We start from the raw sequence: 25,496 nt of genomic DNA, 5'->3' as shown, positions 1-25,496 counted from the left end.
TGTCTGGTGACACCTGCTTTGACACTTGTGACAGGGGCATGATGGGCAACAGTCCTTTGAGCACACCTGTCTGTCCGCCTGTGTGGGACATCACCTGTTATATGGCTATGCCACACTTTCCATAGTCACCACACTTGCCTGTCCTATGCCACCACCCACCAACTGTCCATTATCTATAGCCACTGGTGATGGGGTATGTGTGGGCATTGTGATGGTGTGTGGGGATGGGGTGGACAACAGTGGGATGCCAATCAATGGCACAGATTCAGCCCCTGACAATGCTGCCTGTGCCTCACTATGCCTATCATCATTGTCAGAATCTGCAGAGACGCTGACATCAGTTTCCACGTGGCAGGGACCCCGACCCCCATCTCCACCTGTGAGCGGAAGACAATATATATAAATTAATACCTGTAATTATGTTTGGCTGCCACACAGACAGACACACACACACACACACACACACACACACACACACACACACACACATGCAAAGGTGAGATGGCACAAAGCTATTACACAGACCTCACATTACCCAAAATGTGACATGCATGACACACAGCCCTCAACATCATGCATTGCAGCCATTCTTAATCCTTGTTGCTATCAATATACATATATGTGATGCATGACTGCTGTTAGTAGGTGACATCCATTCCCCTAGCACACACTGCACTCATGTACACATTATTGCTGTTCACCTGTATAGCACAGTTGCAACTACTGTAGACCATACCTCACAACTGTACAGATCACTGAAGGATGTGTAGATGTCTAGCACATATGTTTGCTCTGTTCCTCAGAACTCATATGTGTTTGTCTAATACATAACTGGGATGATATGAGGATTGATGTCACCAATTCATGACATACATTTGATTTTCAGACCTCATCACCAGCAGTAAATATATGTTCAAACAAATCCTGTTATGCTAACAACGTTCTAAGCTTAATATGGATATGATAGGTATACACATCCCTGTTAACATGCCAGGCTTTGTATTATATAAAATAAGACCACAATACTGAATTCAAAAACATTACCCACCTTAAATGTGACATATGACTGGTGCAATCCAAATAAGAAACAAACAAATGTGTTAGTTGTGAAATATACTGAGAGAGATGCATACAATACGGTGGTTGCATAAGTGTGAACACCCTAAAACCAATGCTTTTTTGATGCATATGTTAAGTGAACTACAGCAGTCACTCTTCCTGGAAAGGGGTATATCAGCATGGTACATCTTGACTTGGCATTATTTGGACAGTCTTCCCTGCAAAGGTCCCCCAACTCTGTCAGATTGCAAGGCCAGCTGATGTGCACAGTCATTGGAGGTCTCATGGGGGTTTTCTATTGGTGTTAAGTCTGGGCTTTGTCTGGCCCAATTCATACCCTTGATTGTATTCAGGTGGAGCCATTCATAGGCAGCTTTTGGATGTATGCTTCAGGTCATTGTTGTGTTGGAAGCTGAAACCCCTCTCCATCCTCAGCCATCTTGTAGATGCTTGACGCTTTGGCCCACATGTGAGTGTTATTTGCAACTGTTCATAATTCCCTCCACTGTGCCTACAGGCCTAGTTCCAGCTAACGAACAACAACCCCAAAGCAGGGCACTGCCACCAGCGAGCTTTAATGTGTGGATGGTGGTCTTCAACTTGAAGTGAAGTGTTGCTTGTGCACCACACATAACTTTAGGGATAGTGTCTGTAAGTTTGAACCATGGTCTCATTACACCATTACACATTTCAACACATGCCTTTGGCAGACTTGCTATGTTTTGATACTTGTACACAATCCTGAATGGTGTTTGGTGGGGGTAAATGCTTCCATCTACTGAACCTACCCCATAGGCCAGACTTGTGCAGAATCCGGGCAATTGTTGCTACGTGTACTACACAACCAGTACTTGCCAGAGATTCCTGCAACTCCCTCAGTATTGCTGCATGTCTCCTGGCAGCCTCCCTAACCAATTCTCGACGTGTCTTTTCATATGTTTTGGAAGGACATCTGGTTCTTTTCAACAGCACTGTTGTCCCATATTTAATCCACCTTTTGTTGACTGTCTCCACTGTGTTCCATTGTATATGCAGTGCTGTGGTAATGTTGTTCTACCCTACTCCTGACTGATACATTTCAAATATGGGATCCCTTTGAGGCTTTGCAAAATGTGTGCAAGCCATGGCTGCTTCTGTTACAGGCAACAGAGCAAATGTCATGAATACACCACTCGGACAGTGGACCGTTATTTGGTGTTACATTGAGTCCCTGTACTTGATGACAGGTGTGTATCCAAGCAGAGTGAATGCTGTCAGTACATTACAAGCTGCTTCCACAATATGTTATTTGGAGGGTGTGCACACATATGCATCCAGCATATTGTAAGGTTTGTATATCCCATATTTGGTGCACTAACGTATGTTTCTGTTTTACAAGTTATTTCTTCATGTTATGGTCAGATTACAGGTTAGAAAAGATGTAGAATATAATATTGTGGTTTCTCATTGTATATATCGGAAATGCTTGGCCTCTTAAAAAGGGTGTGTACACTGTTGTATCCACTGTATAGGATTGATGTTTCATACATGTCAATACCATAGCCCGTTTGCCCACCCCCCATTTTGTTGGTCTTTGTTCAGATGTCTTACACTGACAGATTATGTGGTATGCTACAGAAATGTCACATACCCTTCAGTTAGGGCCCACTGGTAACCACTGTGATGCACTGCAGTTAACACCACAACAAGTGAACATGCACATCAAGCAATATGGCTAGATGTGACAGTTGTCTGCATGGCAAATAACATGGCCTTAACATGCCTGAGGTATTGACAAACCACAACAAAACAATTCAATACTCACCAGCTACATGCTGCTGTCCCACTTGTAGACCAGAGGGACCTAAATAGTTGTGGGAGAGAGGTACTGTCAGCAGACTCACATGTGGCCTTGTTACAGGGTGGATGCAGCATTTCTGCACATTAACAATACAACCCCCTATATTACAAAATATGCTGCCCATCTCCATAGATGTGCACTTCTGTGTATTACAAAACCCTGTCCATATCTTATCTGACATATGCATGTAGATACTCTACAGGTACAACTATGTATGCTACAGTACTCTAGTAATGTGCACTGGGGCCTTAACTGCATGCTCCTTGTCCATTGTGTGGGTGCCTCCCACCTCCACAATTCTGGATTATGGATCCTGTTGTATAGTTGGGGTGGGTGCCACAAAGTTGGTGAGGAGCTCCTCAGTGGGTGTCAGTGTGGCCTGCATGGCTGGGCCCCAACCTTTGGCTAAGCTGTCCCTGGCTATGGCAGCAGCCCTTTGCCAGGCATTGCATATGAGATCAGTTGCATGATGCCGGACATGCTCATAGGTTCTTGTGTGCAGGCCGACATTGTTTACCCTGTGGACTAGGTCATTCCACAGGGTGGTCCTTTCTCGCAGATGTTGTTGGCTACAGTCAAACATGACTCCATGTATATGGATGATGGTTTCTATTATGATAGCTGTCTCAGCCTCTGTATACGGTGGAAGCCTAGGATGCTGCATACCACCAGGAAGACATAAACAGGAAAACACATCATAGGATTTCATACAGTTGTCAACAGTATAGACAAAAATTGTACATCAACAGTGGATATTTGTTGCCACCACTCACAACTATACCATGCCCCTCTAATCTATTAGCACAATATCAGCTTGCATTGCACTCCTGGCCCTGATATGTCATACTCCCCCCAATGATGGACATTTAATTGCATAATCCTCTATTCCCCATTCATTTCTGTGTAGAGGGATGACAGTGGCCATCTTCCACGTGGATGGGGTGTGGATGGTGCCGAGGCTGTGTTGACTATAGTGTGTGATGAAACTGTGAGCACATGCCCGAGTACATGTAGGATGCAGACAGGGATGTTATCAGGCCCCATGGAGACTTGCTGTTATTGCCTTTCAGTAGGCAATATGTACCTGCTCACCATTGATGAGGGGAGGTGTGCAGTTGATGTGCATATCCCCCTATACAGATGGGGGGCAGGGGAGTGATGTTCACACCTAACCTGTCTGATGCAGGTTGCCTATAGCCATGACATGTGTGCATGAGGTGTGATTTACCACCAGTGCAAGGTGAATTGTGTTGTTGCCTCTGAGACTGACAACATATGTGCAGACACCCTTGTGATTGGCCTTGGCGGTGTGGATATGTCTGATTTGTACTCATAGTTAGCCTTACATGGAGTCACCTGTGACCTTGCATGCTTATTCAGATAGAGGTGGACATGCTTCCAAGTTGTTGCCTGCACCTATTTGGCCCTGTACAGCCAATATAGCAACCTATTATGTGGTTTGTGTATTGCTGCTGTCCAGCAAAGGGGAGTACTCTACTTTGGTAGAGGTGGGTTTTACTGGTCAGGCTATCCTGAGTCCATACAGCTACAGTGGATGTAAAAGTGTCCACAGCCCTGTTACAATGCCTGGTGTTTGTGCTATTGTAACATGACACTGCAATAACTTATTTAAAAACAATTCCCACCTTTAATGTGACCTATAGACTGTACAATTCAATTGAAAACATAACAATCTGTTATGGGAAAACATATGCAAATTAAAATCAGTACAATAAGCTGGTTACATGAGTGTGCACACCCTTAAACTTATACTTTGTGGAAGCACCAGTTGAGATAATTACAGCATTCAGTCGTCTTGGGTTGGAGTCTGTCATCATGGCACATCTTTACTTGGCAATAGTTGCCCACTCTTCCTTGTAACAGCACTACAAATATGGCAATTTGTGAGGGCATCTCTTGTGCACAGCCCTATTCAGGTCAACCCACAGATTGTCTATTGGATATAGGTCTGGGTACTGGCTAGCACATTCCCAAACTGTAATTTTCATCTGGTGAAGCCATTCTTTTTTTTATTTGGATGTATGCTTGGGGTCATTGTCATGTTAACAAGTAAATTCCCTCTTCATCTGCAGCTTTCTAGCAGTTGACTGAAGGTGTTGGGACAAAAATGATTGGTATTTGGAACTGTTCATAATTCCCTCCACTTTGACTAAAGGTCCAGTTCCAGCTTAAGAAAAGCAATCCCAAAGCATGAAAGTGCCACCACCATGCTTCACCGGAGGGGATGGTGTTCTTTTGGTGATGCGAAGTGTTGTTTTGGGCCAAACATATCTTTTGGAATTGTGGGCCAAAGGTTCAACCTTGGTCTCATCAGACCATGACACATTGTCCAACATGCTTTTGGGGAGACTTGATGTAGTGTTTGGCAATATTTGTCAGGCCCTGGATTTTTCTGTGTAAGAAAAGGCTTCCATCTTGCAACACTACCCTATAGTCCAGACATATGAGGAATACAGAAGAGTGTTGTCACATGTGGTACACACCCAGTACTTGCCAGGCATTCCTGCAAATCCTTCAGTGTTGCTGTAGGTCCCCTGGCAGCCTCCATGGCCAGTTGTCATTTTGTCATTTCATTCATTTTGGATGGATGTCCAGGTCTTTGCAGCATCACTGTTGTCCCATATTTTCTCCATTGTTTGATGACTGTCTGCATTGTTTTCCATGGTATATCCAATGTTGTGGACAGTTTTTGTACTCTTCTCCTGACTGATACCTTTCCACAATGAGATCCCTTTGATGCTTTATAAGCCCTATGCAAAACATGGCTTTTGCTGTAGCAGGTGACTGGGTAATGTCAGATAAATCCTACTAGGACAGCTGAACATTATTTGGGGTTAATCAGAGTATCTTTAATTGATGGCATGTCTGTACCCAAGAAGACAGAATGCTGTGATCACAGCAAGGGGTGCATCAATGAAGTATTACTTTAAGTGTGTGCACATGCATGCAACCAGCTTTATAGTAAGTATTTTACATTTTATATTTTCTCCCCTAACAGATTTGTTTGTTTTTCAATAGAATTGTACAGGTTATGGGTCACATTCAAGGTGGGAAACGTTTTGAAATGATTTTCTGTGATCTCATTTCAACTGGGATGTGTACACTCTTGATATCCACTGTATGTAGGTGTTCAGATAGCTGTTTGTGTTAGGCATGGACAGAGGATCATAACACAGTTGGACACTTCTCTGATTACAGCCTGATAATCATGCCTATTCTAGTACCCATATCAGTGTCAGGACAATGCAACAACCAGTAGCTGTAGACATTTTTGTCTGTTGTATACACTGAAACTGATATTACACACATTTACAACATGGACAACTTATTTACCTGACTGCTTGCAACCCATGTCAGTTGTTTGGTGCCTTCCAGTTGAACATACGCATACATACATGTGCTCAGGTGATACCTGGTATACATTTCTGTTCTATGTTAGTATGGCACACTGTATTTACAGTCTTGCTGCTCATTCGTACCTCACAACCTGTTACTGGACAATGGCACACATACATGGGTGGCAAAGGCACATCAGTATTGTTGAGACATATGCTTTCAACCTCCTATTTCCCATTATTACAAACCACCTACTGCATTCAATTATATGCTTACTTGTTTCACATACCTTTTTTTTTGGAAAGTAGATTGGGTAATATCTTCAGGTTTGGTATCTTGACTTGCAGTCTCTCTCTCACTTTCTCTCTCTGTCTCACTTACAGGTATAGAGCTGGTTTGAATAGATGGAAACTTGACATTTGTAAATAATGGTCATGACCAGGTGATAACCTGTGCACCAGTTGGTGTTCCCCACTTGCTAATTTCATGCAGAACAGCTGTATAGTTATTCCAATAGCAAATGTCATGGCAACACACTCCTTTAATTGAGTAATTCATGTGGGCATTGACCCTTCACCTTGCCTCTGTAAAAGACATCCTGGAGGAGTGTGAGCTGCAGTGTCACAGACAGCAGGTGGGAATACCACTTACAAAAAGACGTGTGGAGACAAACCAACTAAATGGTAGAGAATGTTCAAGACTTATGGACAGAATGTGAGTATTACTGTTATATTGTTTGAATACTGCTAGTTTAGCAGGGTTTGTCTGGATATGCTACTTCTGCATGGATTTCAGTCTGACAAAGTTATGTGTCTGCATAGCTCTCAACTATAGGACTATCCACATAATGGCCAGAGGTTAGCCTGTTATGTTTGGTCTGTTCCCCAGACAGGTGTTGTCCTTGTCAAATCAGTAGCATATTCTGGAGATTGCAATCGGCAAATGCCAATATCCATTTGTGTTTCTGACTTCATATCCATCAGGAAAGATATGTTACAACAAACCATGTAACACCAGCAACTTTCACAGTGTATAACAGCAATATTTCAAATATGGCCCTGTTTTTGGGCCTCTGTCCCCCAATTATGTCAGGCTTTGTCCATATGTCATGCAGTAAGAGGTTGATAGGTAGGGTCTATCATTATTTAGTGCTGTCATTCCTGCTATAATCCCAATGATGTTGTGGAATCCCACACATGTGGAATAGGAGGCCATAAATATGAGGGCAAAGGCTGGACAACATGTTGGATCCTTTACAGTCAAGAGGTTGGTGTATCGAGAATGTTCTTAGATGCCCTTGTAAGACATTTTATGTGTGGAGGAGTAAGAAGTGTTTTAAAATTAGGCTGTTAGAACATGTGAGAGATATTACTAATATGAAAGAAGAAAGTTCTATAGTTGTACATTTTAATACATTTCACCATGGGGACAGTAGTGGGTTACAAGGTACAGTTTTGGAAAAGGTCTGTTTCTCAATTTGATAGAACATTTATAACAGAACAATTGTTATGTAAAGAATCAATTTACATTTTAAAATTTCATACTTTAGCACCTAGGGGGTTAAATGATGAGTGTATTGGAGGTTGTTTATTTAAATACGTAATTAAGTGTTAATTGTAATTGTATTCAAGGCAAGTATGTTTTGTAAAGTTTTAACTGGGGCAGCATGCACAGTTAGATAAAAAAGAACCCATGCGACTGACATCTGCCCACCCCCCCCCCACACAGTCCAACTAATAAGTACACAGTACACTGCTACAAAATCATGATAGGCCATACACAATGGCCAGACATACACCAACCTCTTAACAAAACAACTAAAATGACTGAAGATAGTAAACATTAAAACAACCAGCAAGTAATCCACACATATTTAATATCCCCTGACATCTTGGCCTTCAACTATTAAAACTAGACACATTTAGTTTTTATTTCGTTTTTTGTATTTGTATTTTTTGCACCCCCCCAACACCCTCGCTACTTAAATATACCAACTCTGAGATCGCACTACATTGCGGAAATAGGAAATCTTCTCATTCCACACTGTATGGAGATCTCCATTCAGAGCAGTTGAGCTTTTAAAAGCTTAATCACATGGTCGGGGTCATATGAAAGTCGAGCTTTTAAAAGTTCGACTATTAGAAGAGGACCCATATATATATATATATATATATATATATATATATATATATATATATATATATATATATATATATATATATAAATGTGTATATTTGTCGTGTTGATTTTTATATGTTCCCTTACATATACCTGTATGATGTGTGTGAGTATATATATATATATATATATATATATATATATATATATATATATATATATATATATATATATATATACACCTTAGTATTTATTGTTAATATATATGTATTGCCATACATATCTATTTCTCTATATATGTATATGTTTCTCTATGTATATATATATATATATATATATATATATATATACATTTTTTTTTTTTTTTGCAAATACCAATCGTTCCTGATTCTACAGTGTTTCTTTCTTATTGTAAACTGGCTGTAATGCATGATATGTTTGAAAAAACATTAGAACGTCCTATCGCTCAGATGGCTTAGTGTTAAATTGCTATGACTATGGTATATAGGGTCTTAGGTTCAAGACCTGTAAGGGCTGTTTACTTAGTTGCTGGTCAGAACAAGGGCTAATGGAGACAGAGTGATTAAGGCAGTTTTGCGTGGGTTTGCACAACAGTAAGCAATGCTAATACACAATTAAATAAATAAGAGCTTACATCATGTAGGCTTTGCTTAGCGACACTTATCAGTGCACATATCTGCTTAGCTGAGATAACTGCTGGTTAGAATTCACATCTGAGCAATGTTTAAACCTGCTGAGCACTGGTAACCATTGCTCACATTCCAGTCTTATAAAATAGCAGAACAATGATTTCATTTAGTAGATGTATATGATTTCCTTTACATAACATGCTTCTATGTGCTGTCATTACAGTAGCAAGGGGTGTGACTATACTGTATGGGACACTTGTGTATACATGGGTGGTATCACATGTTATATGCACACACACTTCCATGTTACACCAGCTACACTACCCTATTCGATAAAAATAATTTAACACATGGCTATATGGACTATGGCTGACAAAGTTTGCAGATGACTGCAAACTGGGAGTCATAATCGACTCGCCTGCTGACACAAGCATCCTCCAAAAAGGTCTCACAGAGACGGATAACTGGTGCCAGAGCCATGGCCTAAAGTTAAATGCCAAAAAGTGCATAGTCATCCCCTTTGCGAAAAACAAAGTGCCTACAGATTACCACATAGGTGGTAATCCATTAAGTACGGAAGAAGTAATTAGGGATTTGGGGACCCATTTAGAATGCAATCTCTCCTTTGACAATCACATTGCCAAAGTGGTTAGAAAGACATTCTATATAGCCCACCTTATCACATCGGGGTTCATATCTAGATCAAGAGAGGTCATTGTGCCCCTTTACTCATAACTCATCAGGCCCATAATTGAATACAATGCCCCATTTGGGATGTACCTTACCCGACACCTGCTACAACTAGAAAGACCCCAAAAGTACCTCACCAAGAGGATCAAGGGACTCAAACAGATGCCCTACACAGTTAGGCTAAAGAAACTCCAGCTCTACTCAGTTGCTTACCACCTACTCAGAGGTGATCTGTGCTTGACGTATAAAGCCATGTCCAACCCAGAATTAATGGACATGCTCCATCTCAGGAAATCCAAATCCATCAGAACTACATACTCCAGTGACTTAAACCTCATCACAGAAATAAATAGAACATGCTGGAGGGACAGATTCATATCCCAGAGGCTCCCCTCACTCTGGAACAAAATCCCAATCCATGTCAGACAGAGCCCCTCAATGACCCTCTTCAAGAAGAATCTTGACGTTTGGATGGGAGATCGTAAATTTTCCCCTGGGATCTCTTCTGTGTCACTGCTAGAAAGAGGCACAGTAAACTAACCTTAAATGGGCTATCTTCTGTGACCTACTATATAGAGGCACAATCAACTAATCTAAGAAGGGTGGCGAAAGCCAAACACACTGTGGCTAGGCTTGTAAATGCCCTAGGGCAGATAGCCTAGTATCAACCTATGAACATATGAACCAATGAACATATTGTACTATTAAATTACTACTTTTAGCACTGCTTTTCCATGTAAAATTCAATTTCCTATTGTAGTAGATGAACCATGCACCCCTTCATGCAAAGCTAGGACTCTGAGTACTACATTATCCTGTTCTTTGTGTTTGAGCTGTATGTGCATATGTATCCCCTATTGGATATTAATATCATATTATTATATTAACTGTAGAGTAGTGTGTTTTTTGGCCATGTCACTGAGGACTGCTGTCATGTAGTAAAGGCATACATTTCAGTTTCAGACTTCTATCCTTCAGAACATTCATGCTAATGCATAACCTGTTTCCTATCTACTTTCTGTGTGTCCTCTGTGCAGATGGTATGATACCAATGCTCATGCTGTGGTAGACTACACTGCTGAATGGGTCTGAGAAGCCATGCCTGTGTTCATGTAGGATGCACTCTGAAAGGGTATCAGGCCTATGGAGACCTCTATGTGTTACCTTTGAGAGGGCATTACACAGCTGGTGTGTGATCATGAGGGGAGGGAGGCAGGTGCTGTACATGCACATGTGTACCTATGGGAGGACAGGTGTGGTGATGTCTACATGTTTTCTGTCTGTAACCGGTTGTCTGTATCTATGGCATATGTGTATGTGGTGTTACTGACCACCAGTACAGAGCAGATATGTGTGTTGCCTCTGTAATTGCAGACATGTGTCTGGAAGGCCCAGTCATTGGCCTTGCCGGATGTATCCAGTTTAAACTCAAAGACAGCTGTAGGGTATATCACCAGTGACCTTATTTGCTTGTGCAGACCAAGGTGAGATGGTTTCCAATGAGGCACGTGTTCCTTCATGGCCCATCCAGCAATAAATTCAACCTGTGATGGTAGTTGTGTATATCTGCTGTCCACCACAGGCTTCCACCCTACCTTGAGGGGTTGATATTGTTCTGTCATGTATTGCTAAGGTCATATAACTATGTAGGTGCCCACATAGTATTTTGCCATTGGACTGGACACTGCTGCTAGTTTCAACATATGGGGCGTCCTTCATGTGGGCCTTCCCCCTTTTTATTGCCTGTGTGAGGAACATTTCAGAGGTGTGGGGGCTCCGGATTCACAGAGAGTAGGTGGGAATACTTCACAGGACAGAACATGTGGAGACAGCCCAACAACATGGGGGCATATCTCCAGAATTGTGAACAGATTGTATGTCATTAGTGCTGTTATACACATGGAGAGTTGATAGACTGATAGGGTTTGTCTGGACATGCATTTACTGAGTGACTTCATGTCTGACAGTAATATGTTTCTGACATACCTCTCCACTGACATGCTGTCCACAGACTGGCCACACGTTTGCCTGTTATGTTTGGTCTGTTCACCAGACAGTTGCTGTCCTTGGAAAATCAGTCAGGGAATCTAGGGAATGCAGTCAGCAAATACTAACATCCATTGGTATTAGTGACTTCACATTCCTCATAAGATATGTTACAACATACTCTGTAACATCAGCAACCATCTCAATTTATAACAGCAATATATCCAGTCAATGCCTGTGTTTGTGCCTCTGTCCCCAAATGATGTCAGGCTTTGTCCAGATGTCATGCACAATGAGGCTCAGAGGTATTTAGTATCATGATTTCCTGCCTTCATTCTTGCTACCATCCCAGTGATGTAGTAGACCCACAGACATGTTATGGGGAAGAGGTCATAAATATGAGTTCTGAGCCTGTACATTCTCAGGTGGACTGTACATTTGAGAGGTCTGTGTATGTCTTTTCATTGTTAACAGACTGTCAGGATTGTAGAAGTGTCATGTGTACATCTTATTTGGGCTGTGTAAGGAGGGGTGTACATGTGAGTGTCATGGCCCCTTTCTATCTGACTTCTGACTGTGCATGTTGCTCTAGCTACTGGTTCACTATCAGCTGTTATATGTTTGTATGGGCAGACCATGACATGTCCCGTCACACCTCCAGATTCCCACTATACTGTGGCTTGTTGCAGTATATGTAGGGGTAATGTGTGAGTGGAAATGGGATTTGTTTGTTCACACTGTCTTTATAGTGCAGTGTTCAGTTTGCTTACTGGTAGGTCACTGTGACTGTGGTACAAATTGGTTGTGGGTATGCACTTTCACACCAGTGTCTGTCTTCCACTGGTGTTATATACCTGTAGTGCCTGTTACATTTGCAAATGCATGTGTACAGCCCCAGAGCTGGACTTGGTTAGTTTTATGTCAGTCTGCTTGTAGTTTGGACGATGCTTGGTAGTTCAGTGCTGTTTCCATAATGTTGTGTTATGTCCATATATTTGTAGGATGTACAGTTGTTTGGCCAACACCTTTGTTCTGGTCCCCATAACTGTTGTGAATTCCTGAAGCATCAGTTGGATGATGTGAGAATTGAGGTCAGTATATTATGAGAAGCAATAGAGTTCCAGACTTGTGATATTTTAGCCAATATATGTTAGGACTAACAGTGTTAGTAGAGCAACTTTCTCACTTTATCTACTCACATATGTTGGATATGTCTCTATTGTCATGTGTTTGTCCACTCACTTTATCGGGCTTGGTCCAGATTCATTGCACTAAGGGGTTTCGAGTGTCCGTCTCCACTGCCAGGCTTTTGGAAGAATGTCCGGATGTTTGGCTCATACTTTGGTTCAGTCCCCCAGTTTATTTGTATTTGCCTGGTAAATCACTGTGATGATCCAAGGATTTATGTCAGTGAATAATGACATAACATGTCAGCTCCCATCCTCATATCCTTCAGAAGTTTCAGCTGAAACACACCCTGTTGCTGTACAAATGTTCGCTTATAACAGCAATATTTGAAGTATGTGCCTATATGTGCCCCCCCCTCCCTTTGTACAGCCTTTGTACAGGTTTCTTGCACTGTTATATAAATACACACACACACACACACACACACATATTTATATATATGTTTTATATATATATATATATATATATATATATATATATTTATGGGTCTACTGCTTTTAATCGAATATCACTTATTCTAAAAAGAGCAGTAAACCGCTCAGTTATGCGAAAGTGCACTTATTCAAAAGTGCACTTTCACAAAACTTGGTTCCTCCACACTCCCTGATGTGGGATGCTGCACCCCCCACACCACCCCTACTTAAATATACCAACTCCCAGATCGCACTATAGTGGGGAACAGCTAAATTCCCTACTCCCCACTGTAGTTTGACTCAGTGCTTCAGTTTCCCTGAATGGTACATTGAACTATGCTTCGCAGAAGTGCACTTTCGCTTAAGTGCACTTTCTCGTAACCAAAACAAGTAGAACAAGTAGACTTCTGGTCTTTTACAGTAGACCCATATATATATATATATATATATATATATATATATATATATATATATATATATATATATATATATATATATATATATATGTGTGTTGACTTTGTGGGAGCATGGGTGAAATTATTGGCTAGGCTTGTAAGGGCCTCCAGGCCAATAGTCTATTATCATCCTATGAACTTGTTAACCTATGATCTTACTAGGGAGGGAAGAACACAGAGAGGTAGTCCAGTGACCCCCCCATATTGATGAGTACTACGTCCAGAACATTTGAGCCCCTTGTGAGAGTGCAGACTAACTGTTCCAGAGCATTTGTATTAACAAAATCCAGGAACCTCAGGGTTATCAATAGTTGAAATCATCCATGACCAAGGTGTTTGGCTGTATAGTGAGTGACTCAAGCAAGTCTAGATAAGCAGTGTTCTTCCCTTGGTTCATGGTGGGGGACCTGTAGCTAGGAATGATGTGGTAGGGTGTTTCACCTATAGTTATTTGGACCTGGTGTAGCCGAAGAGAGTTATACTGTTTAACCAGTCTCAAAGTGTGTGTGGATCAGAAGATTATAGGATCATAGGAGGTTACTAGGCTAATGGCCCTTGGGCCATTACAAGCCTAGCCAAAAGTTTATCTCCAAAAAAGAAACCTTAGTCAGCACCTGTCACCCCCTTTCAATGAGGGACACAGGTGGATCCCCTGTTACAAATTTGTGGTTTCTCATCCACTCATCAAGGTTGCACTTGAAGGGGGTCAGCGAGAAACTCTGTTTGACATGTATGGGAAGTCTATTCCTGAGATGGGGCAGCCTCTGGGAGACAATCCTGTCTCACCAGCATGTTTTGTTGATGTTGCATATTAGATTTAGGCCTTTTCAGTGGATAATGCGCAAGGAGTTAAACTAATGGATTTGGAGCATCTCTAGTAGGGCAGGGTCTGATATTACCTTGTTAGTGAGACACAGACCACCTCTGAGCAATCTGTATGATACTGAGTAGAGTGATAGTGATATATTTTGGTATTATGGACATAAGTAAAGTGATGAAATTCGCACTTTATTGATTACTTATAGGTTCATAAGTTCACAGGTAGGTACTAGGCTATCGGCCCAAGGGCCTAAGTAAGCCTAGTCAACAAAGTTCCCTGGCTTACGCCAACCCAAGAAAGTTAATTTCCTGTGCCCCTGTCAAGCAGAGCCACAGAAGTGATCCCTGGGGTGTATTTCCTATTTCCCATTCACTCATCAAGATTTTTCTTGAACAGTGGTAATGAGGAACTTTGCTTGACATAGATGGGTAGCTTGTTCCAGAGTATGGGAAGTTTCTGGGACATGAGTCTTGAATGGTACAATACCCTTTTTGAATTTCACATTTTGGTTTCATTTTAATAAAATCGAGTTTCTTGACATTTGGTTGTAGAAGCAGAATGGTGTTCTCTGTTCTAACATTTTTAGGAAGAAAACATACTCCATCTATCAAAGCTTCACTTTGATAGCTGTCACCCCCTTCACCAGAAAAGAAGTGTGGTGAAAGGGTAAATGATGCACCTATCAAGACTGGTGAGCAATGGTGAGACATTTGGTAAAGAGTTGGTAACAGGAATATTTAAGGACAGAGGTTACCCTTTGAAATTTGTATTAAAAATTAGAAATTAAGCTAAGAAAAGTAAGACAAGATTTACCCCAATCATAACATCAACACAACATTTCAATACTAGTAATACATCAGGAGGTGAGAAGATTGGAACCATGGTTATGCAATACAACTACCAGACACCTTTTATAGTAGATATTATTAACACTTTTGAGATTTAATAGTCCCAGATAACTTAAAGCTACTATTGGGGAAAAGGCCCCATATTGTTTACAACAGGGAGGACAACATAAAGATGTTACTAGAAAGATGGAAAACTAACAGTTTTATAAAGCATAGATCAGAGATGAAGAAAAGCGGAATGTGTAGATATTGCAGGTATATTAATGATGGTCTCTATGTTTCTATTTGAGGTTACATGAGGAACATTCAATGTTCTAGATGAAGTAATTGCCACACCAAAATGGTGGTTTATGTAACTACATTTATGAGCTGCTCAGCATTCTATGTAGGGAAAAACTACACATAAGATTAGAGAGAGAATTACTGAACATATTAGGGACATCAAAAACAAAAGAACAACTAATGCCTTGTACAGCACAGTGTAACACCTTTAAGAGGTTTTTATTTTTTATAATTGATAGAATGTGTGAAGATGAGAGAGGTGGTAACCCCAAATATTTACTTGAGGTTAAAGAAACAACTTGGGAATTAAGACTGAATGCCAAGGAATTTCCTGGCATCAATGACTGTTGCTCAAAATGAGTGTTTTAAAAGAGAAGGTAAAACAGTTTTGATTAAATTATTTTGTACTAATTCTAATATTTAATGCTTTTTTTTAAAGAACCATTTTTGTACTTCTTACACCTGTACTAAGGTATTTAGGGTGAATTGTATACTTGTTTTATACAGCATCTCTCTACATATAGTTCTTCCATTCCATTTTTGCTAACGTAGAAAATGAGGTTATAGTTTTATGTGTTCCTTTTGGTTGCTTAAGATTGTTATGAAACCAATATACAAAATTATATGTTTTTTTTGCATTTCTAAAGGAACAGATGTGATTATTTTTAAACACATATAAAGTTTTTTCAGTAGTTAAGTGTTTATATGTGTATTTTAACTAAGTTTGATTGGTGAGGGATGTGGATGGAGAATTATTAACTATTTAGTATTTATTATTCATTATTTAGTATGTATTATTCATCATTTGTTATTTTACTCATTTTATATCTCTTTAACTCAAGGATCATGTGATTGCTGCACCGATTATTTAAGGGACTTATGTCTCGTGGTTAATTGCTCTGATGAAGGCCTGAATTAGAAGGGTGAAAGTGCTGAGTCGTGTTTTTTATTGTACTCCACTGAATTTAAAGATATTTTTTGTAATTAAATTTAAAGTTCTGTTTTTAGCCACAGTTGTGGTATTTTGTTTATTTTTTGGTTACAGATAAAGATGCCTCCAAATATTACTAGTTAAATTAGGAATATTATTTCTCAGTACCTCCCACTAATTAGCTGGATGTTATCAACTGCCTGCAAAGAAATTCTTTTTTTAACTTTGCTAACTGAACCTAGCTAAGAACTCTTACAACTCCAAAAGAACAAAAAACTTAAAATAAATGCAATATAAAAAAAATATATAAAATAGAATTATCCAAACCTTTAATGAAAATCTTTAATTTTAAATCAATGATTTAATAATTTTAATAATTTAATAGTTTATATTCTGATTTGTTTTTTGTACTATTTAATTAAATGTAACCTGATTGGCCAGTTACAATTTAAAAGGAATACAGAACTAGAGTGTATAAAATCTGATGAAGTCCTCATAATGATGCATGAAAGTGCTTAGTTTTTCTTTTTAACTAAGTGGGACATGGAGCTAGATTGTGCTATTATGATGTCCTGATAATGACAGATGAAAGTATTTAGTTTTTGTTTTTAACAAAGGGTTTGGTTTGAATAAAGTGCATTTTTATAATTAGTGGAGCCATTACATTTTACTTTTATTAACGGACAATGAGCAGTTTTTTATTTTAATGTTTGGCACCATTTGTGATTTATAGTGGAATTGGAATTCACCACTGTGTAATCAGATGTTTGAAATGTCCTGGTTGGACTTTTCATTGGTTACTAGTTTCTCAGTCGACTGTGCTGTTTGTGGTTTTGTTTTCAACATTTACCCAGCGGCATGGCAGCTTCTGATGGATCCACAAGCAGTCTGTATGGTTATAGTTTACCTGGGGACTTGGTGATACTTTTTCAACAGATAATGAAATATTTACCCGGAACTCAGGAAGTGACACATACATCTTCACAATAAGAGTTACAAACAGCCAGGACAATCAGGGTTTTTGTCAAATCTTTCTTGGATTTCTACACAACAGGTTTTCAGCTATAAGTGGCCAAAGAAGTGGTGACATTGATTGTAATTTTAATTTTAACAATTGACTTGTGGCTCCTTAATTTTCATTTAATCTTGCTGCCAATGTTCCCCATAGGGGCTTAAAAAAAGAAAGAAAAAAAAAACGAACAGACTTTGAGCCCAAATTGAGTAAACTGAGGAACCTCCAGTTAGACTATACATCTTTTAGGGAATGTCAACAGACTAAGAGAGTTCCTAAGGGTCTCAGTGTTTGGAAATTTCCAGTTGGCTGAATAGAAAATTCTATTTTGCATAATGAACTGTTGGAAATTTTTGATGTTACTGGGTTAAAAATTCTTGAGCTGTTAATGAAAGACAATGAAAGAAAAATCAATGCATTAAATATAGAGCTTAAAGAACTTAATAATATCATTTGTTCTGATCTTGTTTTCAGTAATATCAAGGTTGATTATAGCAGTATATTTCCAAAGGTGGGCAATATGACCAAAAGGAAAAAAGAGCACAAGTGTCAAAAACCGTACAGAGATAAATGTGAGTATGAAAAGAAAAAAGCTTATTCCACCTCCCCCCATTCTAAGTATATACTTGGTTCTAATGAGGAACTGAACAGTTTGAATAACTTGAATGATATTAACCTTGTTTCTGGTCATTCCTTGAGTGTTCCAATGGAAACCACTTTTTTAGAAGAGTTGAAATTGAGAAGATCAGACAAGATTGTCAAGAGGTGTGATTTGTCTTTGAATTGGAGGAAGGGCAACTTCCCAGTTGATGAGAATGTGGTCAAGGGAGGCTGGAGGAGATTTTATTTCCAGCTTCTGTTGATTCAATTGTCCACCATGATTGTGGTTTTATTGGGCAGTTAAATAATTTGACAAATAATGACTTTAAAATATTCAGTTTGTCTGATTTTGTTTTAACTGATGGTGCAGTGTTCATTTAAAAAAAAAGGTTTTCAATTTATTCCTAATTTTAGGGTGGACATAGCAAAAAAATAATTCAGTTGAAGTTGTACAGGCAGTTAAATCTATGTTTGTTTTTTCTAACACAGAGGATTCTATCCAAGAAATATGTTTTAAAAGAAAAACACGTTTTTCCTCCAGCAAATCCACTTGTCTCGGTTTTTGAAAAATATGTGAGAATAAATTTAGACAACTGCATAAGGTTGGTTGAAGTTTTTTGACAATTTGTCTAAGGATGGAAGACAATTCTTAGACTTTATAAAGACAGATAGATGTTTAAGAATAATGAAACCAGACAAGGTTGGAAGAATGATTATCAGGAATAGATTTGTTTACTCCCTAAAGATGTTTGATTTACTATCAGATGAAACCAAATGCACAAGGGTATCCAAAAATGAGATTAGCATTGCTTACAACAAAATAGATGTGATCTTAGGTGACTTATTAATTCAAGGGTTTATTGACAAAAATATTTTCTTCTATTTAATGGTGTCTAAGCCTTTGATTCCAGCCCTGATTTGGGACACCCAAAATACAGAAGAATCAACTTGACGCCCAATTTATGCCAATTGCTGATGGTAAAAAAAGAACCTTTAGGGAAATACATTGATAGTTTGTGCAAGAAATGTTTTGAAAACCACCATTATCTACAATGAGACTCTAGGAATCGTTTAGAAAATATGAGGTCAGTTGAGTATGTAGAGCCCCTGAAATGTGTTATCAGTGTTGTTAATCTATTCACTGTAATTCCTAATTCAGAAAGACAGCATTTGTTTATTGATTTTTTAAATTCAGCAAGACAGTATATCAAAAGATGATTTTAGTAATAGAAACCCTGTTGGAAATAGTCCTTCCAAATAATTATGTATATTTTGAAGGTGAACATTTTCACCAAACTTCAGGGGTAGCAATGAGGGCAGCTTGTGCCCCCATATATGCTAATTGAGTTATAGGTGAATGGGAAAACACTACATTTTCAATTCTGAGTTCCCTTCTTTGACTCATACAAATTTTAGATTCCTTGATGATATTGTAATCTTCTGAAAGGGTACTGTTAAGTAATTAAAGTCATTCATTGATTATTTGTGCAACACTACCATTTTTTTAAGATTTACTTTTCATTATGACAGCAAATAAATAAATTATTTGGATGTAGCTTTGGCTAAAGAGAGGAACTTGACCTCTCTTCCTACCACCCAACACTACAACCAGTGAGAGGTGCAATTATATAACCAAACTGGAAGCCAAGCTCTCTCCAGCCAAGACTGGACTAGACAGTCATGAGGAGAAGGTAAACACCTACACCAAACCATGCTCAACACATAGTCAAACAAGTCGTACACCACCTAAACCCACACATAGTAACTGAAACCACATATAGTAACTGAAAACACACACCTACATTCACTGAGGCCCTTAATAAAAATCTGCCCAAACAACAGAGACCTCCAAAGTAGAAATGCAAGCAACCATCACCCCCCACTACCCACATGACACATAGACCACAAAATCGCTGTGCCACTCAACCTCAGCCCTTAAGGCAAAACAATGTACCCAGCACACTTGTCATAGGTGACTCTATAGTCAGGCACACTGATGTCCCACTCACCAGGCTGAACAAGGAGAAAGTTACTGTCAGCAGCCTGTCAGTTGCCAGGATTTGCCACAAAATGCAAACACTCAAGTCACTCCACAACAACTACAAATATGACTCTGTCATTGTCCATGTTGGTGTGAATGACCTGAGATGTACCTCCCTGGACTACATGAAAAGAGACATGGAAGAGCTCTCAGATCTTGTAGCCAAGACAGGTATGACCCTAGCCCTGAGTAGCATCCTGCCATTGCCCAGAATGATAACACAGTACAAGGATAAAATGACCGACTTCAACAATTAGCTAAGCTTCTGGTGTCATTCAAAGGGGATACAGTATCTGTCTGACTGGGATGACATGATCGACAGACCACATTGCTTTGCCAGAAATGACCTACATCTGTCACCACTGGGATTCTGGATACTGGCTAAGGCTCTTGCCACCCCTATAGTGCCTTTTTAGGCAAGGTTCAAATGATAAATCTACCACAGTAGCAGGTACAAGCAAGCAAAAACTGAGGCTAATGCTACTCAATGCTAGAAGTCTAAACCTCAAAATGCACTCACTCGAAGCACTCCTCAATATGGAGAACACTGACATCTGTGCAGTAACAGAGACCTGGTTCAAGGCTCCAGAGAGCACTCCTGCCTGGTAATGCAGGAGTGCTCCAGAGAGCACTCCTGCATTACCAGGCTATAATTCATACCACACTTTTTGACCACCTAACCTGGGCTGAAACACTAAAGGAGGAGTAGTGTCCATATTCATTAAGGATATCCACACCTCCAGGCTAGTTATGCAACATAATGTATCCAAAATTATCCAAGTGCAACTAACACTGGGCAAGACTGCAATCCAGGTTGTAGCTTGCTACAGATCCCCCAACATGCCCCTGGATTCCCACTCCACATTCCTCGATATACTGGATAATACTAAGGTACAGCCCAATACACTAATAATGGGAGATTTCAACTATCTCACCATCACCTGGGAAAACTACTCAAGTACTAACTCATTATCTCAATGCATTCTGGAATTCATAAATTCCAATGCCCTGGATCAGACTGTCCATACCCCCACCAGGGGCAACAATATCCTGGACCTGGTCATCACCAACATGGGTAACCAATGTTCCATTCCAGAGGTCAACTCTTCACTGGTCAGATCTGACCATAAGCTAATCACCCTAGACATCAATATTTCACCTCCACCCCCATTAAGGAATCCACCGTAAAAAACTTCTCCAAAGCCAACTTCATGCTTCTTAAGAAAGAAGTGTCAAACTTCACTACACCTGTACAGATGGATAATAGTGGTATGACAGCTGAATCCTATACAATTGCACTATATAATGACATACATGAGTGCATGGATCGTGTCATCCCCAACAGAACCAAGACACTATCCTCCAAAAAAGGGAAGCCAATCTGGTGGTTCCTTGCCATAAACAAACTCTACAACAGAAGGAAGAAGCTGTTGCAGAAAAGAGTAAAATCCCCTTATTGCAGGAACTCTCTAGACACCCTCAGTAAGAAGCTAAGATTCCTCATAAAATCCTCCAATGCTAGTTACAAAAATAAAATTGCCACTGATTCTAAAGACATCCATAAAGCATTTTACAACTATGCCAAGAATCTCAATGGCAACACTGAGATCTGCTCTGAGCTACAGAACAACAGCACTAAATATACAGAACCAACTGATATTGCCAACATCCTGGCAGATAGGTTCAGTGCAAACATTACCCCTCCTCACCCCCCAAAGGGCCAATCCCTATACTGAAAGAATGCATAGCCCCTGTAATCATGGATGAACAAGTTAAGACCGCACTCTCCAAAGACAAAAACACAGCATCGATGGGACCAGACAACATCTCAGGCTGCATTCTGCATGAACTACTGAACGAACTGGCACCCCCACCTAAGTACCTTGTTCAGTCATAGCCTCACTTCAAGCTGTGTGCGTACTGAATGACACATAGTGATGGTTATTCCACTTCACAAGGGGGCACCACCACTGAACCCAGGAACTCCCGCCTCATTAGCCTGATAAGCCTGGTCTGCAAGGCCATGGAACTTATAAACAAAGACATAGGTAACCTGCTAACATTGGACCCCACTCAATTTGGATTTGCAAAAGGAAAATCATGTCTCTTAAACCTGATTGACTTCTTTGAAGCAGTCACCATAGCTGTGGATGAGGGTAAGGTAGTGCACACAGCCTATCTTGACCTTGCCAAGGTTTTGACACCATCCTCCACTCTGGAATTATAGATAAACTCACTAGACTGGGCATAAATCCCTATGTTACAAGATGGTTGGCCGACTGGCTCACTGATAGTACCCACACAGTGAAAGTAGCTAACTCCAAATCTGACTTCAAACCAGTGACAAGTGGAGTAACACAGGGTTCAGTCCTGGGTCCTCTCCTGTTTAGCATCTATTTTTCAGACATCCAGGCTAATACAGCAGATCTGTGGCTAACACAGTTTTCAGATGTCTGCAAACTGGGAGCCATAATAGAATTGTCTAATGATGTGGACATTATACAAAGGGGTCTCACTGAAACTGATGCTTGGTGTCAAAGTCATGGCCTCAAGCTCAGTCCCACAAAGTGTATTGTCATCCCCTAGGGGGAAAAACATTGTTCCCATGAACTATCACATAGGCGGTAGCCTACTTAACATCAAAAGTGTGATAAGAGGCCTTGGGACACAGGTGGACACTAGTCTCTCCTTTGGCAATCACATTGCCACATTAGTCAGGAAATCCTTCTACCTGGCACACCTCATCACTAAAGGGTTCTTCTCCAGATAAAAAGAGGTCATTGTTCCTCTCTACTCATCTCTCATCAGACCCATCATAGAGTACAATGCCCCGTTTGGCATGTACCTTGCAAGACATCTGCAACAACTAGAAAGGCCACAGAAATACCTCACCAAGAGGATTATTGGCCTCAAGCTAATGCCATATGCAGACCACCTCAAAAAACTCCAGCTCTACTCCATCACCTATCGACTACTCAGAGGTGACCTCTGCCTAACATATAAAACCATGTCAAACTCAGGTCTGTCGGACATGCTACATTTACAGAAACCCCAATCTCTCCATGCTACATGCTCCAGGGAAGTAAACCTTGCCAGCACAATAAACAGAACATGTTTGAGGGATAGATTCCTGTCCCAGAGACTTCCCATACTCTGGAACAGACTACCCATTCATGTCAGGCAAAGCCCCTGATTAGCCCTCTTTAAGAGAAATCTAGACAGTTGGATGGGAAATAGGAAATTCACCCCAGGGATCACATCTGTGGCTCTGCTCAAAAGAGGTGCAAGACAATAACCTTCTTGGGTGGCGAAAGCCAGGGAACCTCTTGGCTGGCTTATATAGGCCCCAGGGCCAATAGCCTAGTATATACCTATGAACCTGTTTACATCCAATATTTATAGAAAAAGTACTTTTTCAAATTCATACTTACATTTCAACAGTTGTCATCCCTTTCATCAAAATAAGGGAATTGTGAAAGGATGGATGGTATGCCTGTCTAGATTAATAAGCACTGATGAGAATTTTGAAAGGGAAATTAATTATTTGTGGAATATGTTGACAGATAGAGAATATCCAGTTAACTTGCTAACATCTGTTAAAGAAGATGTTTTTAAGAGTAGGGCCACTAGATTTGCTCCTTTGCTAAATGAATAAATACTTAATTCTATTCCTGAAAATGAATCCTGCATTCCTGGAACAGTGTAAAAATACACACACTATGTTATCATCTGTAGTACCTTATAGCCAGGAAATAGTAAAATATGAGGGAGTGTTTAAACAACTATGGAACATAGTATTTCCTAGAAAAATGCTGGATGCAGTGGGGAGATAGCCCATGGTGGATAACAGCAGGGGCTCTAACATTCAGAAATTGGTGGAAAGACAATTTGATAGATTTAGTGCCAAACAAGTTCATCATATGGAAAAGTGTGGAAGATGTAAATTACGTAGGTTTATGCATGAGGGTCCTTATTTAGTTGTGAAGAATTTTTTCCCAAACTTTACCTGTCCAGGTAAATGTGATTGTAATTCCACTCAGGTGGTCTATATAGCTACATGTGATAATTGTATGGCATTTTATGTAGGTAAGATGACCTGTAAACTAAAGGTTCGTATCAGAATAAATGTCTACGACATTAAAAAAGTAATCTTAACAATGTAGTGTACAAACATTCTACAACATGTCTGAGTTTGAAAAGGTTTAGATCTTTTGTTATAGATAGAGTTTTTAGAGCCATAAGAAGGGGTGATGAAGACAGACTGGAAATGAAAGAGCTAATATGACAACTGAGATTAAATGCAAGTCAACCTCCTGGGCTTAATAACTAAATATCAATCACAAGTATTTTAAAAAAGACAGGGTGAATAAATTATGAAAATTATAAAAAAAATAGTAATATATGCATTTCCAATCAAAACAACATTTTAATGTATTTATATAACCGTGAGGTTGGGACACAATTGCTATCAATTTATTTATTTATTGAATATTAATATATAGTATATATGTGTACATACAACAAAATTGACTATATAGGCCTTTTAATTTATATTTATTCATTCAGGGGGAATACAATGGTGTTATTAGTGTTATATATAAAGTTATGTAAGGTCTGAGGGCACTAAAAGAGATTTGTGATTTATTGGAACATTTTTCATAAAGTAATACTTTTAATCATTTAATAGTTTTTATTCTGATTTAATTGTTAATTGTAGTATTTAATTATATGAAAGCTGATTGGCCAGTTACAATTTAAAAGGAGCATGGAGCTAGATTGTGTTAACTTTCACTAAGTCCTGAAAATGACAGATGAAAGTGCTTAGTTTTGGTTTATAACAAAGTGCTTGTGTTGAATAACATGTATTTTTATAATTAACAGGGCCTTTACATTTTACTTTCATTGGAGGACAACAAACAGTTTTCATTTTGGCATTTGGCACCATTTGTAATTTACGATGGAATTGGAAATCTACTACTGTGTGATCAGACATGTTAAGTGTCCTGGCTGGACTTCCAGTTGGTTACTAGTTTCACAGTCAATTGTGCTGGTGTTAGATCAAGATTTGATTTATGTTTTCTGCCTAACTATCTTGATCAGAGAGATTTTGCATATTTTGGAATGCAGGCATTGGCAGTACAATCCATTTTTGGCTATTAGAACAATGGCTTAAAATGTGTTACAAGTAAGATTGTTTTGTTGTTGT

Source organism: Protopterus annectens, chromosome 2.part1 (assembly GCF_019279795.1).
Source record: "Protopterus annectens isolate FY-2018-M chromosome 2.part1, PAN1.0, whole genome shotgun sequence".
NCBI classification, from domain to species: domain Eukaryota; kingdom Metazoa; phylum Chordata; order Ceratodontiformes; family Protopteridae; genus Protopterus; species Protopterus annectens.
Note: the sequence above shows the minus strand (reverse complement) of the source record.